General features: G+C 35.0%; 1 pseudogene; it reads left to right on the forward strand.

Annotated features, from left to right (window-relative positions):
• The first annotated feature begins 603 nt into the window (after positions 1 to 603).
• The window catches only part of LOC127456091 (calpain-2 catalytic subunit-like), a 32,197-nt pseudogene continuing 14,138 nt past the window's right edge, over positions 604 to 18,662 (forward strand).

The raw sequence follows: 18,662 nt of genomic DNA on the forward strand, positions 1-18,662 counted from the left end.
TTTATTTATTTATTTATTTACAATTTTTAATGTTTATCATAAAAATAAAAAAAGAGCGTCACGTCATAGTTGATATTTGGTGAGATTAAATTCCTTGGTTAATACACACTCATCCCCATATGTCCGGATTTTCATTGTAGAATTTGAAAATTATTTGCAGTCTTTAAGGATGTTAAATAACAAAAAGTCCAAAGTTTGTGTAAAGCACTATGATGATATGTTTACAAATTCCTCTTAAGTGATGTCATCTTTATATAATGCTATGCTTGTGCTATTATGTACGTTTGTGTAAACTTTTTCCTAAATAATAATAATAAAGAAAATCCTCTGTTAATAAATCCATATTATTATTCAGAATATTAGAAATGACGTTACAGATTCACCAAACCTGTATTTTAAGATTATTTAATGTCCTAAAATACCTATTATAGACTTGATAGTTTAGTATCGTATGCGCCCTTATGTTTGCTAATAACAGTCATAAATTAAATTATTTGTTTTAACGAGCGTGATTTTATATTTGCAGCTCAGAGGTAGAGACATTATCATATAGGCTACTACGTCCCAAGTTTCTACGCCCCCCAGTGCTGTATACATGAGAGGGTGTTCACAGGAGGGGTTGTGCTGCTCCCAACTTTTTACCTAAAACTTTTGCACAGGCAAGGAGTGACAACACTGACGCTAGCTTATCGTCTTTTTTTAACTTTTTCGAGATGTCTGGAAGCGACTCTGAGCGAGGTTCCATTGATAATCCGGTGAAGTTCAAGGATCAAGACTATGACAGTCTACTGGAAAAGTGCCTCAAATCTGGCGTTCTGTTCTCAGACCCGATTTTTGCAGCGAATCAAACCTCTCTCGGTATGCCAGTGGATCCTGATCCGAAAAAGGCAGTCAAGTGGCTGCGACCGAAGGTAACATACTTGACATACTTATCCTTCTATGAGAATAGTTTTTTGATCACAGATGTAATTGACTTTCCCCCAGGAGTATTTGACAGTATGCATATGTCACATACATTTACATAATTTTAATTGATGTACAATAACTTTCATCAATTCATCAAAGTCTTTTTGGACTATAAGTATAAAGTGTTACTATTTAATTGAATTAAACATCAAAATAGATGGGGGTAAACATAGGAGAATTTGTCATTGATCACCAGTTAGTATATGCACTGGCTTGACAGAGAAGATTCTTCCTTTCACACATTGTATGGGGTCATTAAAGAGAATTTCTCCCCTTAGGGAAGATTCAGGTAGTCGGGTAAAAAAAAAAAAAAAGTGTGTTAGAAGAGAAGAGAAACAAGGCCATCTGGATTTGGGCAAATTAAAGAAATGGGAAATAAGAGCAAAAAGTAAAAAAAAAAAAAAATTGGTTCATTTCTCAAGGTGAAGTTGGTCAGTAATTTAGACATGTCTTTTAATGCATTAAAACATACCTAGTATTGTTTTCTACCCATTCTGTAACACAAATGAATTTCCCAGTGAAGTTGTTTTGAAAGGTTTGAACCAAAAGTTAAAATTCTGTTATCATTTACTCACCCTCATGTTGTTTCAAACCCATATGACTTTCTTTCTTCAGTGGAACACAAAAGGAAATAGTTTCGCTAACTAACATCCTCAGGGTATGTTTACACGACAATGATGTACTAAAAACGGAAACGTTTTTCCTTTGCGTTTTTGAAAAGGTACGCATACAGAAGACATCGTTGTCAAAACAATCCCCGTTCACACAGATCCGCGAAAACGACTAAAATGCTGTATTATGCATGCCAGGCCAGTTGTTGGCGATGTCACTTTGTAAAGAAACACTACACGCCTGCGCACATAAGCGTTCTTCCACAGAGCGGTGAATACAAACAATGAAGATGGCGAAAGCATCGAGCAATTTTGTCTGGACGGACGATGAGGTTGCTTTATTACTACAATTACTTTGCTGGAGAAGTGTCAATAAACTCAAAATCTTGAGCAGCACAAACACAGTCCTGTAGTCCGCCATTGTAGTTTTGAATGTCTCGCGCATTGCTTTGAAGTACTCGCGGCCATGCCTATAGACTGAACATGTAATAGGTGTACGCATGATGTCATCGTTTTCACAAATTCTCGTTTTTGTATGTTTACACAGAGACGATAACGTATCCTTTTCAAAAAATGTGAACTTTGAAACCCGTTTTCAAAAGTTTGCGTATTCCGGCCCCAAAACGCCGTTGTTGTGTAAACGAACAGCCAAAACGCATAAAAAGTTTTCCATTTTTAGTTGAAAACGTTGTCGTGTAAACTGCCCCTCAGTCACCATTTACTTCCGTTGCATCTTTTTTCCACACATTAATGGTGAGCAAGGCTGTCATTCTGTCTAAAATCTACTTTTGGGATCCACGGCAGAAAGAAAGTCGAAACAGGCTTGGAACAACATGAGGGTGAGTAAATAATGACCGAATTACTTTTTTTGGCTGAACATTTAAGACAAAACTAAGTACAGTGGAAGGCATTGAAGACGGATAGATACATGGACCCTGAAGCTGGAGATGAGTTCTTCCATACATGCATCCAGGGGCGCAACTACACATTTCCGAGCGGGTATGCAAAACAACATTTTGTGACCCATGTATCTGTCAAGCAAGGGGTGGGGGGAGCGTCATCCATTATAAGCGGGGGGTGATGTTGGAGGGGTCGAGGAGGCCGATTGCACCACCTTTAGCGAGCTGCCGGCACCACCCTATGCATTGCATACCTTGCTTATATGGTTTTTGCGCCGCTGCATGCATCATCTTGTCATTGTATTTTTGACTCAAACCAGAATGTTCTGACTGTCCCCACCTCTTCCTTCCCCAACTCTTCCCCACTTCAGGAAATCACAAGCAATGCTGTCTTTGTTGAGGGCACCATGGGCAGCACCGATATCTGCCAGGGCCAGCTGGGTGAGTCCACGGCGTGTTAGTGCACGCTTGTTCATATTTTATGCCAGGATAATGGGATAACGCTTTACTGCACTTCTCAGAAACCAAATCACCCAAAAGCACCCTCAAGGCGTGAGCGCTATCAGAGAAATATCCGTCTTTGGCGACACTCCCACTCTTCCCCTCCTTATCATGCAGATGATGCCCCCCCCCCCCACATCTTCTTCTACCAGATCTTCCTCATAATGCTTAATGTACTATTCCCATTCTGCCCCTCTAGCTGCTAGACACTATACTGATCTCAGAACCTCCTGCAGAATCCCTGCTGAGATATGCAACACGGAGCCGCCTTAGGCCACTCACATCAAAAACATGACAAATGTAATAGGCAGAGAGGGATGAAAGCGGGAGGAAAAAGGAGAGGTCGGATTGGCATCATCTGCACAAACCTCCCTCCCCCCACCCCCATATCCACCCACCTAAAGAATAACAATTGTTGTGCACAGCGGGTATTGTTTTATTGTTTTGCTTTACCCCTCTCTTTCAATCTCCCTACATCTGGTGGTGATTTGGTACCATTCATAGCAAAACTCAACATTTAGCCATAGTTTTTTTCATAATAGACATGCAAAGAAGTGTGATTCAGACATCTTTTATCAAAGGCATGCAGATCTTTGCTTAAATCATGACATGTGTTTTTGCCACTCAGAATTTTGAAGTCCTCTCTCTAAATAATATATGAATGCAGCAATGCTTCACCACAATAGCAAACGCATGTAAATAATCTAATTTGAATGGAAATCTACCCAAAGAATGCTTCATTCTTAGCACTTAAAGCAGAAATTTTAATATTTGTTTTCAAGTGAGTTTCCACACCAATATATTCAGCCCGTTATATTTTAGGGGTTGGAAGATTAATTGAACTTGCCCGATTGTAAAGTTCTGTTTGGTGTCATTCCTATGGGAGTTGGTGGTGTTTTTTTTGTTTTTTTTGTGAATGTGTTCTGTGATGTGTTGTCACACGGAATAAATTTATTTTCTGTTTTCTTCACATGGGGCAAATTAACAGCTGTTACCTGTTACAGAGGAATGGCACTGTTTGTATGTGTGAGTCAGACAGCATGTCTGCTGCCTCTTCAGAGCCTTGCTGTGGATTTGTGTTTGAGTTTGTAGTTAAATGTTTGTGGTCATAAATGTCAATGGAATTTATGTGTTTCTTTTAACAGAGTCTCTCATCTGTTACAGGTAACTGCTGGCTGCTGGCTGCCCTGTCCTGTCTCACCATGCACCCTACGCTGTTTGTCAAAGTGGTTCCATCTGGACAGAGCTTGAGTGAATCCTATGCTGGCATCTTCCATTTCAAGGTAAGGGTGTGAGCTAAAACTGGATTTAAAGGATAGTCGGGGCTCGACAATAAATATTTTTTCCTGATGCTCCATTTGTGTCAGTAGTCCAGATTTTTACTTGCTATACCAACATTTTCATACCATGAAAAATTATTATGATTATTTTTAGAAAGGTGCCAGAAAAAAGAATAATATATATATATATATATATATATATATATTATATATTTGTGTGTGTGTGTGTGTGTGTGTCGTGATTTACTGCAATTAATGCAGTATCTGTTTTTTGTTGTTGTTTTTTCACTTCCTGAAACTCCACTAATGTTTTTCCCCACTTCCTGTGGCTAAAATTGACATATATAAATTTCCAGGAGTTACTCGCTCGACTCGACCGCACATGCTAGCACAGAAACTGATTGTGTGGAGCAGTGCAGGCTCATTTATTACGCACAACGCATGCCCCAGGCATAATAAACACGGGAGCGGATTTACTGTACAGAGAATGGAGACTTCACCCGCAATCAGTGAGTCAGGTGTGGGAAAGATACAGTCAAGCTGCTGTACTGTATCTCTTCGCATCACTGGAAAACACTCTCTCTTTGTCATCTGAACCAGTGCCAAAAACAAAACCACGCGAGAGAGACCCAGTGTGTGCATGAAAGAGACTGAATGGCAGCCAGAGAGAATAATAATTTTGAGATTTTAAACTTCAGCAAATTAAACATCAGCATTCAATTTGATTTATAGTTGTATGTGTAGTGTTTTATAATGCATTGGCAATGTATGTTTATCTTGTCAATAAAGCTTGATATAAATTGAATACGCCTATATAACCCTATTATTAAAAGAGTCCACTGGACAATGGCAGATGATTTAGCCAAACTTTTAATTACAGCATGTAAACTTATACATTTATCAAAGATTTTTAGAAATGTTGTCTAATTATCTCTATTCGCAAAAAAAAAAAAAAAAAATCAAAAAAATAAATTAAACTTTTTAACATGTACAAATTTAAATAATTACAATTAATGATGATTAACCAGTTTTTTGCAAGTTCTTTGAGACAAAGTAAAAATTGAAAAAAATCCTGTCAGCTAGCAATATAACGTTAACTGGGTGACAGCCTAGTTTAAATGAGTTGAATTCACAACAGCTATGTTTAATACAACATACAAAACCAAATGTTTGAGTTTGCAAGGTATTAGAAACACACAATCAATAATAATACAAAATTGAGGCTAGTGACAACACAGCACTCTCTGGTCACGGTTCCATCAACTGGCTCGAAAGTCTCTCACACTGAACCTGGGGCAGCGGTCCATCCTTATTGATGAGTCCTGATAGTTCACTCTCATATCATTTCAAACTTGTTTGAATTTCTTCTGTGGAATACCAAAGAGGAATTGAAGAATTGTACTGTTTGCCATGTGATTGCAATGACTGCAACTAAGGCTTCTTAATAAATTAAAAGCACTATAAAAGTCTCAAAAACCTAATCATATAATAACAACAATTATCAAACAATTATGATTTTATGAGGTTAGGCTTCAGAATGAGTTGAATAGGTCATGTTTCTCATCCACAAGCACAATTAATTACTGAGATGTGAATGATGTATAGAATGAGAGAGCTAGTCACCATAAATTTGACATAAAAGGGCACGTTTTTATAGCTCAATTGGGGGTCTGTTAAAAGTGGTGGAATTGATCCAGAATTTATGTCCTCGTTTGAAAGTCTTTTGTGTAATTATGTGTCTAGATTTACTTCTAGCTGGAGTTGTTGTTCATCAGATGGAACAGTGATTAGAATCACTCTTCTTTGACCTGAACATTCGTAACTGCTGAGGCTCATTCCAGAAACAGCTCCTCCAACCTCCCATCATCTTCCTTTTGTCCCAATGACATGTACATCTGTATGCCCCTCCCCCTTCAAACACACACCACATTGGCACTGATTATCATAATTCAATTGTCTGTTTTCCATTCACAGAGAAGAAACATGGTGTTCCTACGTTGTATATTTGATGCAGACCCCTTAACAATCACTGGTCAGCTTTCACCCTCTAGCTACTAATCGCTATACAAATATGAGTCATTTAAAGATCTGATTAATTTATTGGAACCACCCTGGTCAGTGAAATCCAACGTTTGGTTTTCATTCAATGAAGGCAGAGTTTGAATGCCAATACACCTTAAAATGATTCTTGATGGGAAAATATCTTCTCTCTTGAGAATAGAATACAACATCAAAACAGGCTCATCTTGGACAAAAGTTTTAGATAAATGTAATTTTTATTGTTTCCTTATGTGGTCTTGTTTACTGCAACTTTCCTCCAAATCAGTTCCCTCATAGCCTTAAATGTGCATGGCCAGAATTACCCTTTTTTGGTCTGCCTTCGTGAATCTTGCACACTCTTTTTTTTGTTATTCAACAATACCCTCTAAAGAGAGATACATTTAAAAAAGAAAGTTTCCATTTAGGTTCAAGACTACATTAATGACTGATAGTGGATTTTGCTGATACCTTAGGTGGTGAAAAAGGCAGATAACCGATTAATCGGCCGATAGTTTTTAAAATCGATTCATAGAATGTTACAACATTTTCTTAGTTGGCACAGACATAGAGGCCTGAGTCCAAAAATTAAAAAAAAAAAAAATCCTAGATGTAGTTTATTTTTCAAGCAAAACCCCAATAATAATAATTAAAAAAAGATGATTGGGAGTATAACATGGGACTTTTAACACTAAACAAGCCTGAAACACCCCAGGGACTTTTATTTTGAAATGACGTAGACTTGGCTCCGTTGCAATGCTCTATATTTAATATTTACCAAATTAAGCTTTTTATAGTCTATATACTGTATTATTATTCACAATATGAAGTTGGAGACACAATATATGTGCTGAAGAGTGAGTAATGTTTGGAACAACATTACTCACCCTCATGTTGTTCCAAACCTATATACCTTTCATTCACTTTCTCTACATCTTTTCTCCACACAGTGAAAGTAGAGGTAGACCGATATATCGCTTTTACCAATTAATCGGTGCTGATAGTTGCTTTTTGGAACTATCAGTTATCTGCAAAAATCTATGCCATTCTTTCACTTTCTCAGCTAAATACAGTTTTTAAAGCACAAAGTGACGATTGAGTCACTGCAAGAAAAATGATTACTGCAATGCAATTTATTTCAGAGAATTCACCTTGAAATGGCTTGTAATAAAACAAACCACTACAGCTCTTCTCTCACTTTTGTTTGTGTGGTTGTAAACTGAGATTAAATGTTTGCAACTATCAAGCTATCAAAACATATTAACACTAAAGTGCTCTTATGGAAGGTTGCTCTGTGTTATTTAATTGTTATGGCAGGGAATTATGATATTCTGATCATGTAATTCTTTTTCTGCCTCCCATATTATTACTTTTAGAGGCTGAGCAGGTATGCACAACATGACTAGACCTAATCCAGGACTGTTAGAGAGGGGAAGAAAGAAATAAGACACATCAAAAGAGAGCGACAGTAGAGAAACGTGAAAACAAGGAGGTAGAGGATTGAAGAATGGGGAGGTCTATCTATTGGGGGGATAGTGCTTGAAATGTCTAGACTTGTTACCATAGCCCAAGGACATGGATGCAGACACGTGGACACACACATGGTGCTACCTGCAGCCCAACACAGGTCCATGCCTGCCTGTCTAACATTACATTAAGTTTTCCTCTTATCTTCACATTAAAACAGAGGACACATAAAGTGGGGTTCAAAAGTCTGAGAACACTAGTGAAAATGCTTCTATTTTGCATTTTTGTAATTGAATAAAAAAAAAATATATATATATATATATATATAATTTTTCATTACACATTATATTATCAGCATAACAATTTGAGGGAATAAGTTTAATTTTAATTTGTTATGTCACCCTTGCTTTACTGACAGCATGCACTTGACTCCACAAGTTTATGCAAAACCTGATGATCCATGTTATCCCTGCATGATTTGTGAATGTTCCAAAGAACATCTTGTGGACTTTAATGGAAGCAAATAAATCTATATTTCTTATTTCATTTTTATTTCTTATTCATTTTTGAATACATTTTAAATCATAATGTTTGTTTGTTTTAAAAACAAATTTAAAATTAGTTTAAAATTTTTTAAAAACCCTAAAACTTTGTTTATTTCTTAATTTCAAAGTTTTTTAAATTCGATTTTGAATCCCAGGTTTTCAGACTTTTGGACCGCTCAGTATAGACAATCAAAAAATTGGACAATCAAGACAAAGACAAATCAGAGAACCATAAAGCAGTACAACATGCCACTTTCTCAGGTATTTCAAAACCCACGTATGCTTACAGAGCAAGCATAATCATTTTCTCTCTCTCTCTCTCTCTCTCTCTCTCTCTCTCTCTCTCTCTCTGTGATGTAGTTCTGGCAGTATGGTGAGTGGGTGGAGGTGGTAGTGGATGACAAGCTGCCTGTGAGAGAGGGCCGTCTGCTTTTCAGCTACTCTCGCACCACCAACGAGTTCTGGAGCGCCCTGGTGGAGAAAGCTTATGCCAAGTCAGTTTCAGCATATGTATCTTTGTATGTGTGGGCGTGTGACTGTAAAGGTTCATTAGTGACACAGCTTATGTTAAGAACATTGTTCTTTTTACTGTTTAAGGGATGGATAACCCAAAAATGAAAACTATGTCATCATTTACTTACCCTTAGGTCAACAGGTCAGGTGACTTTCTTTCTTCCGTGCATCACAAAAAGACATGTCAGGCAGAATATTTGGAACTGACAGCCTCAGTTACCATATACTTTCATTGCATTTTTATTTATTTATTTATTTTTACATATAATGAAAGTGAATGGTGACTGAACATTCTGCCTAACATCTCATTTTCTTTTCCACGGAAGAGAGAAAGTCACACAAGTATGTAACAACATGAGGGTGAGTAAATTATGACAGTATTTTTATTTTGGGGTGAAATAAGAACCGAAGGACCTAAAGAATGAATGGGCGAATTCCAATCGAAAGTGATCATCCCTATGCCCTACTCACTACAAAGGACAGAGCTCTTAATATAGGGACTCTGAAGGGAGCGTGACATTACAATTTGAATGTACCCTTCACTAAGTGTATGTGTGTGTGTTTGTTGTCTGTCTATGTTTTAAGGATCATTGGTTCCTATGGCAGTCTGAAGGGGGGGATTATCTCAGAGGGAATGGAGGACTTCACGGGGGGTATTGCCTGCTCCCTCCCTGTGTCTTCCCGGCCCCCACGCATGCTTTGGAGAGCCATTACTGCTGCCCTGGCCAGGAGTAGCCTACTTAGCTGCTTCATACATGTACAGACACATACGCAGTAACAAACACAAAGTACATTTACATTTTTACATTTATTCATTTGGCAGACGCTTTTACCCAAAGCGACATACAAAAGAGGAATAAATAAATCATAAGCAATTCATCTTAAGAAAACAGTAGTATGAAAAGTGCTGCATTACAAAGTTTCAATTGCATCAGAATAATAGTATACAAGACAGATTAGAGTGCAAAGTAACACATGCACATATGTAAATTATATCCACTATATATGGTATATGTACGCATATTTTGTATACAAAGTATAGGCCCACACACATTCTGTGTGACATATGTTGTGTTTTTGTTTGGTGCAGGCTACGAGTGTGAAGGACATTGGCACTGTGACATCAGATGGTCTAATCAAAGGCCATGCCTATGCCATTACTAACTCAAATAAGGTATGTGCCAGGACATACACACACAGATATATTATAGCGCACATACAAATATGTTTAGCATAAATGAGCATAAATAGTTATTAGTGATTTGATTTATTTTTGTTAATATTTTTTTATTTTTTTAAATAAGTACCCATGAGAGTGAATCTTATTAAAACATGTCCAGGTCACATTTTACCCCAAACTCAAATGGAAAAAATAAATTATGTTTCACTTAAAGAAAATGAAGGCTAATTTTAGGAATATTAAGACGGTTTTTGCATTGTGACATTACATTTATTCTCATTCCATAAGGTATTTGGACATTTACTCTTGAGATTTGTGCAATTCTCACAATTATTCTCAATGGTGTTTCTTATTAATGTAATTCATTATTTATTGTTATTTTTCTTTTATTTGAATCAGCATAAATTAAATGCAAAACCACAGATACTCCCAAAATGTATACATACTTTTACATGTTAATAATATAGCATTATGTTTTTTTTTACATATAAGAGAGTTTTATTTTTATTGTTTTTATTTTTTTTGCTTTACGGTTCTGAGAATTTTAGGGGGTGGGCTGTCATTATAATAATGCCATAATGCAATCTTAATGGTCCTTAAATAGGCTTCATTTTCTTAAAGCAAAATGTAATCTCTTGTTTCTTTCTTTTGATTTTGCAGTGAAATATGATTGGGTATGTTATTGACAGGTTTCGTGAGATTCACCCTTTAGGTTCTCATATGACCTTGTGTTATGTTTTTTTTTTTTTTTTTTTTTTTTTTGTAGGTCCAGAAGGGCTCTGATGAAGTCTTGCTGGTGAGGTTGCGAAATCCCTGGGGGTTTGTTGAGTACTGTGGACCCTGGAGTGACAAGTGAGAAAGACCTCAACAGCTCATTTTGTTACCACAGTGTTGATGTCATAGGGCTTCTAAGGACTACTTGTGTGTGTGTGTGTGTGTGTGTGTGTGTGTGTTTTGTGTGTGCAGATGTAAAGACTGGGACTGTATAGACAATGCTCAAAAGACCAGGCTTGAGTTGGCCAAAGTTGAAGATGGAGAATTCTGGTTGGTAAATATTTGCAGTACACTTTTGTTTCTTGAATCATTCCCATCTGTAACTCATACACAGTCAATATGAACAAAATTGACCTTATTTACTTTCCTTATACATGTTTGTTGTCTTATTTTGATCGATTCATTGGTGCATGTTATTCCAAAGAAAAGAATGTGTATCTTTGTAATCTCTCATCAAAATGTAATAGCCTGCTCCGCCTTTGAAACAACTGGTCTTTTTGGCCCTCTAATTTTTACATTGACCTGTCATATCAAGACAAATTTTTATGGCCTAATTAATTCCCAGTGAATAATATCAAGTCCTGCCCTAAACATTTTTCTCATTGAATATCCTGCTTCACTCATAAATATGTCAAAGCATGAAATTAAAATTGGTTGAAAACACTATGTCATGTTGACTTATGGGGACTTTGCGATTCCTCACAATGGAAACAGATACAATTATGCGACTGTCTCAAAATTGCCTGTGTATGTGCTTGCAAACATGTTTTGCAGGATTGGAATAGAGGACTTTTGTCGACTGTTTAACACAGTGGAAATGTGCAGTGTCAACCCAGACTCTATGACGGGGGAGACGAGCGATGACACCACCACCCCCTCTTGGACCCTGAGCACACATCAGGGCATGTGGGTCCCCATGTGTTCTGCAGGGGGCAGCCGCCGATACCCAAGTAAGTAGATGTTTGTGTTTGAAGTTAAGGCCCATTCATACAAAGAACAAAATAAAAAAGCTAAACAAATCGCAGACAAAGCGCCTATTCACACCAAGAGCAAAATGGAAAAGCACTTATATCATTCATGTTCTTTTTATACAATATATAACCCATCTAATAAAACAGATTTCACTTGCTTTAATACAAAATACATCCCATTTGATTATACCAATTTCACTGGCTTTAATGCAGTATAATAATACAATCCATCTGGTTGTACATATTCACTTGCTTTAATGCAAAATACAACCCAACCAACAATACAGATATCATTAGCATTAATGCAAAATCTGACAAAAAAAAAAAAGACTAAAACTCACCAGACAGGATTTCACTAACTTTAATGCAAAATACAAGCCACATGATAATACAAATTACACTTGCTTCAAAGGAATAATTCACCCCAAAATTAAAATTATGTTATTGTTTACTCACCCTAATTTCATTCCAAACTCGTATGGCTTTCTCTCTTCCGTGGAACGCAAAAGGTGAATTTTTAAAAAGTCTTCACAGGGTTTATTCACACCATAATGACAGTGAATATTGAGTCTACTCCATCAAGTTCAAAAAAATATTTAACAACATAAAACTACAGATAAAGTAATAGATACAGCTTACGCACTGTATTCCAAGTGCACTTTGTGCAATGAACAGAATGTCATTTAAGTCGTTATTCACTCTCAAATAAAATAATTAAAGGAATAGTTCACCCAAAAATGAAAATTCTCATTCATCATTTACTCACCCTCATGCCATCCCAGATGTGTATGACTTTCTTTCTTCTGCTGAACACAAAAGATATTTAGAAGAATATCTCAGCTCTGTAGGTCCTTTTAATGCAAGTGAATTGTGACCAGAACTTTCAAGCTCCAGAAATCACACAAAGGCAGCATAAAAGTAATCCATATGACTCCAGTGGTTTAATCCATGTCTTCTGAAGTGATATAATGGGTGTGGGTGAGAAACGGATCAATATTTAAGTCCTTTATTACTATAAATCTTCACTTTCACATTCTTTTACATTCTGAAAGATTTATAGTAAAAAGGACTGAAATATGGATCTGTTCCTCACCCAAAGTGAGAAGACATTCAGAAGACATACATTAAACCGCTCAAATCATATGGACTACTTTTATGCTGCCTTTGTGTGATCTTTTGAGCTTCAAAGGTCTGGCCACCATTCACTTGCATTGTATGGACCAACAGAGCTGGAATATTCTTCTAAAAATCTTTGCTTGTGTTCAGTTGAAGAAAGAAAGTCATACACATCTGGGATGGCATGAAAGTGAGTAAATTATGAGAGAATTTTCATTTTTGGGTGAACTATCCCTTTAATAAAGGGCTTAAATCAAACATAAGTGGTTCTCATCGCCAAATGTGCAACATAACATCATGATGTTTGATAGACCAGAGTCACTATTCATTGTCATAATGGCAAATAAACCCAGTTAAGACTTTTTTCGTTTTTCATGGAAGAAAGAAAGTCATACGGTCTTAGGACTAGTAAATAATGACTCTTGTTCTGAATAGGCCTTTAATCTATGGTTTTGTGTTTGTATGTTCGTATGTTCTTAGATTTGTTGGAATCAATCTAACTTCTTCCTTCGCTTGAAATCCTTCCTCTTTTTCTTCCCTGCAGGATCGTTCTGGAAAAACCCTCAGTTCCAGCTGATTCTGTCTGAGAAAGATGTGGATGACTTTGACTATGGAGAGGATGAGCATGAGGAAGAGGAGGGGGAAGGAGAAGAGGATGAAGAAGGTGGTGGCGTGGTGGCTCCTGTGATCAAGACGAACAAACAGGGAGAGAAAAAGAAGAAGTGCACAGCACTGGTGGAGCTCCTCCAGAAAAACCGCAGACAGAAAGATAAAGTCAACTTCCTCTACATCGCTTTCCACATCTACAAGGTGAGAGACAGATGAGATCATTCCACAGTGCTAGAGATACTCTTGCAATGTGAAAATTACGATATATACACTACTGTTCAAAAGTTTGGGGTCACTTGACTGAAATGTTTCTCATGATCTTAAAAATCTTTTGATCTGAAGGCATATGCTTAAATGTTTGAAGTTAGTTTTGTAGACAAAAATATAATTGTGCCACCATATTAATTTATTTCATTATAAATCTAAAATGTAATTAAAAAAAAAAAGTTTTTGAAATTGATGACTTGGACCGAATAATTAAGAAAAGCAGCCAATAAGTGCCCAACATATAGATGGGAACTCCTTCAAAACTGTTTAAAAAGCATCCCAGGGTGATACCTCAAGAAGTTGGTTGAGAAAATGTCAAGAGCACATGTCTGCAAATTCTAGGCAAAGGGTGACTACTTTGAAGATGTTAAAATATAACACAGTTTTGATTTTATTTTGGATTTTTTTAGTCACAACATAATTCCGTTTATGTTATTCCATAGTTTTGATGACTTTACTATTATTCTAAACTGTGAAAAAAATAAAAAATGAAGAATGAGTAAGTGACCCTAAACTTTTGAACAGTAGTGTAGATGAGGCTGGTAGATTATTGCATTTGCTCCACACTGCAGGCAATTATTAAATTATTGTTTGTTCTCAAACTATTTTTTGTGGGGAGAAAAATAAAATATTAATTAAATGAAAATACACTATTAAGTTAAAGGAATGTTCTGCATTCGATACAGCTAAGTTAAATTTATAGTATTACTGGGATAATATTGATTACCACAAAAAATAATTAAGACTCGTACTGCTGGGGAAGGAATTTAGACACTGCCATTATAAAGATGCAAAAACCTCACACAGAGTGAAAATATGAGCAATTAATCTGGAAAATAACCAAACCATCCTAACTGCAAAGATATCTGCTCTCTAAAAGGTGTGTTTATTCTTTATATTTGTTTACAAATGTATATTTTGAGGTGTTGTGTTTATATTTTGTTGCTCTAAATAAACATTTACACACATGGATAGTTGAAATTTAATTTCAACCATTGTTAGCCATGTCCTATTCTATTAAAACTAAATCTAAATGTGTGTAAAATCTAAAACTGTTTTAAACAGCATTTTCTTATTTTGTGTTAATTTAATGGGTAACATTTATGGCTGTATTTGTTAACATTAGTTAACTACTGTACATTAGTTAACATGAATTAACACTGAATCTCAATTAATGTTAATTTCTATATATACTTGTCAGTTTTTAACATTTACATTAGTTAATAGAATATGAACAAACAATAAAACATTTTATTTTTATAAATTGACATTAGCCAAGATTAATAAATGCTGGAAAATTGTACGATACATTGTAATGATACCTAATGAAAACCTTATTATAAAATGTTACCCAGTAATTATCATACTTGCAGTTCACATGAACTCATATTAATTGAGACATTGGTTTATTTGTACTTCTAGATAAAAAGTTGAAAGGCGATCAAAATAAGGTGATAAAATGGTGACTTGTCACAGCACCTGAAATACACACATTCCCTTATGCATGCATGTATATTTTAACATACGTCTTCATGTTGGGAAAAAAAGCTATTGGACACGTTATTTGTCATCTACCAATCTATACCGTGTATTGCTTCTTTTTTTAGTGCTTTCTATTAAACAAATCTACTCATCACATTTGCACTTTGCAGTGGTTCTATGGATGTTTTAAAGTTATGACAATTTTCAAACCAATGTCGCCTAGGGCCCCACAAACCCACGGGCCAGCCCTGATTTTAGTGTGATAAGATCGCTTACTAACCTTATCTGTGTAAAGTTATATCCAATATTACAACATAACACCAGTAAACTCTGTGAACTGGTAAATGGCGTGTAAGTGCATATATTTTTTAAATAAATGCGGGATGTTTCAAACTTAAAAAGCAAAGATTCAGCTAAATGTTTCACGTTTCCTTCCATATGAAAATGTATTAAGCAATATCAATGTAACACATAATATGATTTTGTACATTAATGTTTGTTTTAATAACTTTGCAATGTAAGCATCATAACATAGTATTTTATTGATATGGTACAATGTGCATGTAATTATAGGCCAGACTTAAAATAAAACACTCATTTTTATATAATATGTAACATGGGATCTTTGCTCTTTCTCTCCATCCACCAATGGGACCTTGGTCTGGAATTTTGAAGACCCCTGATCTAGCTGTTATAGAAGCCCATTTCCTCCACATAAAAAAACAATGATGCTTTGGTAAATCAAAATTGTGAGAAATAAAGTCATAAGTTTAATGTAAAAAGTCATAATTATGAGATAAAAAGTCATTATTTTGAAATAAAAAGGTAAAATTAAGAGATAAAAAGTCATAATTTTGAGATAAAAGTCAAAAGTTTGAGAAAAAGTCAAAATTATGAGATAGTCAAACTTTTGAGAAAAAGTCAGAATGATAAAATAAAAAGTCATAATTTTGAGATTAAAAGTCATAATTATAAGATTAAAAATCAGAATTATGAGATAAAACATTAAAATTATGAGGTAAAAAGTCATAATTATGAGATAAAACATCAAAATTATGAGATGCTAAATAGTAATTATAAGATTAAAGTCAAAAATTTTAAATAAAAAGTCAAAATTATGAGATAAAGTAAAAATGTTTGAGAAAAAGTCAAAATTTTGAAAAAGTCAGAATTATAAAATAAAAAGTCAGAATTTTGAGATTAAAAGTCATAATAATGAGACAAACCATTGAAATATTGAGATAGACAAAATTTTGAGATAAAAAGAAAAAAAAATTGAGAAAATCTAAATTATAAGATTAGAATGTCAATTTTGAGATTAAAAGTCATAATAATAAGACAAAACGATGAAATATTGAGATAAAAAGTCATAATTATGAGATGCTAAGTAGTAATTATGAGATACTAAATCAGAATTATAAAATAAAAAGTCATAATTTTTTCCCCCCTTTTCTCCTCAATTTGGAATGCCCAATTCCCAACGCGCTCTAAGTCCTCATTGTGAAATAGTGACTAGCCTCAATCCGGGTGGCGGAGGACGAATCTCAGTTGTCTCCGCGTCTGAGACTGTCAATCCGCGCATCTTTTCACATGGCTTGTTGAGCGCGTTACTGCGGAGACGTAGCATGTGTGGAGGCTTAACGCTATTCTCCGCGGCATCCACGTACAACTCACCACACGCCCCACCGAGAGTGAGAACCATACTATAACGACCACGAGGAGGTTACCCCATCTGACTACCCTCCCTAGCAACCGGGCCAATTTGGTTGCTTAGGAGACCTGACTGGAGTCACTCAGCATGCCCTGGATTCGAACTCGCAACTCCAGGGGTGGTAGTCAGCGTCAATACTCGCTGAGCTACCCAGGCCCCCAAAAAGTCATAATTATGAGATAAAAAGTAATTTTTTTTTGTTGAGAAAATCAAAATTACGAAATAAAAAGTCAAAATTATGAAATAAAAAGTCAGAATTTCGAGATCAAAAATCATAATTATGAGATTAAAAATCATAATTATGAGATTAAAAGTCATAATAATGAGACAAAACATTGAAATATTGAGATAAAAAGTCATAATTATGACATAAAATATCGAAATTATGAGATAAAGTCATAATTATGAGATGCTAAATCATTTTGAGATTAAAAATCACAATTATGAGATTAAAAGTCATAATGAGACAAAACATTGAAATATTGAGATAAAAAGTCATAATTATGAGATTAAAAATCAAAATTTTTAGATTAAAAATCAAAATTATGAGATTAAAAAGCCATAATTATGAGATAAAATGTCGATATTATGAGATAAAAAGTCATAATTATAAGATTAAAAGTATTAAATTATTATATAAAACGTTGAAATTATGAGATAAAAAGTCAAAATTGAGATAAAAAGTCAATTATGAGATGATAAATCATAATAATGAGATTAAAGTCAAAATGTTTAGATAAAAAGTCAAAATTATGAAAATTAGTCAAAATTGAGATAAAAAATCATAATTATGAGATGATAAATCATAATAATGAGATTAAAAAGTCACAATTATGAAATAAAAATCAGAATTATAAGATTAAAAAGTCATAATTTTGAGATTAAAAACCATAATTATGACAATTATAAAATAAAAAGTAATCTCATAATTTTAATTTATTATCTCTTAATTATGACTTTTTATCTCAAAACTATGAGTTTGTATCTCATAATTGTGATTTAGCAAAGTACAATTTTTTTTCTATGTGGTGGAAATGGGCTTCCATAAGTTGTATATTACTTACGTTTATGTTAAATCATTTAGTAGAAACTTTTATCCAAGTGAATTAAATGATAAACATAAGCAATTCATCATACAAGCAAATGTGTACACCTCTATTTATTCATCGGTATTTCTCATTATCTCGTACCTATTTTTTTCTCTCTTCCAGATCCCCCCTGAGGTGAGAGCCTGAATGAATATCAGATGGCACTGGCACAGTTAAAAGACACACTCACTATCTTAAACACTCAAACATTTCTTAATACATCTTCGCTATTGGAATATACACACACATACAGGTGCATCTCAATAAATTAGAATGTCGTGGAAAAGTTCATTTATTTCAGTAATTCAACTCAAATTGTGAAACTCGTGTATTAAATAAATTCAGTGCACACAGACTGAAGTAGTTTAAGTCTTTGGTTCTTTTAATTGTGATGATTTTGGCTCACATTTAACAAAAACCCACCAATTCACTATCTCAAAAAATTAGAATATGGTGACATGCCAATCAGCTAATCAACTCAAAACACCTGCAAAAGTTTCCTGAGCCTTCAAAATGGTCTCTCAGTTTGGTTCACTAGGCTACACAATCTTGGGGAAGACTGCTGATCTGACAGTTGTCCAGAAGACAATCATTGACACCCTTCACAAGGAGGGTAAGCCACAAACATTCATTGCCAAAGAAGCT

This window comes from Myxocyprinus asiaticus, chromosome 18 (genome assembly GCF_019703515.2).
Source record: "Myxocyprinus asiaticus isolate MX2 ecotype Aquarium Trade chromosome 18, UBuf_Myxa_2, whole genome shotgun sequence".
NCBI classification, from domain to species: domain Eukaryota; kingdom Metazoa; phylum Chordata; class Actinopteri; order Cypriniformes; family Catostomidae; genus Myxocyprinus; species Myxocyprinus asiaticus.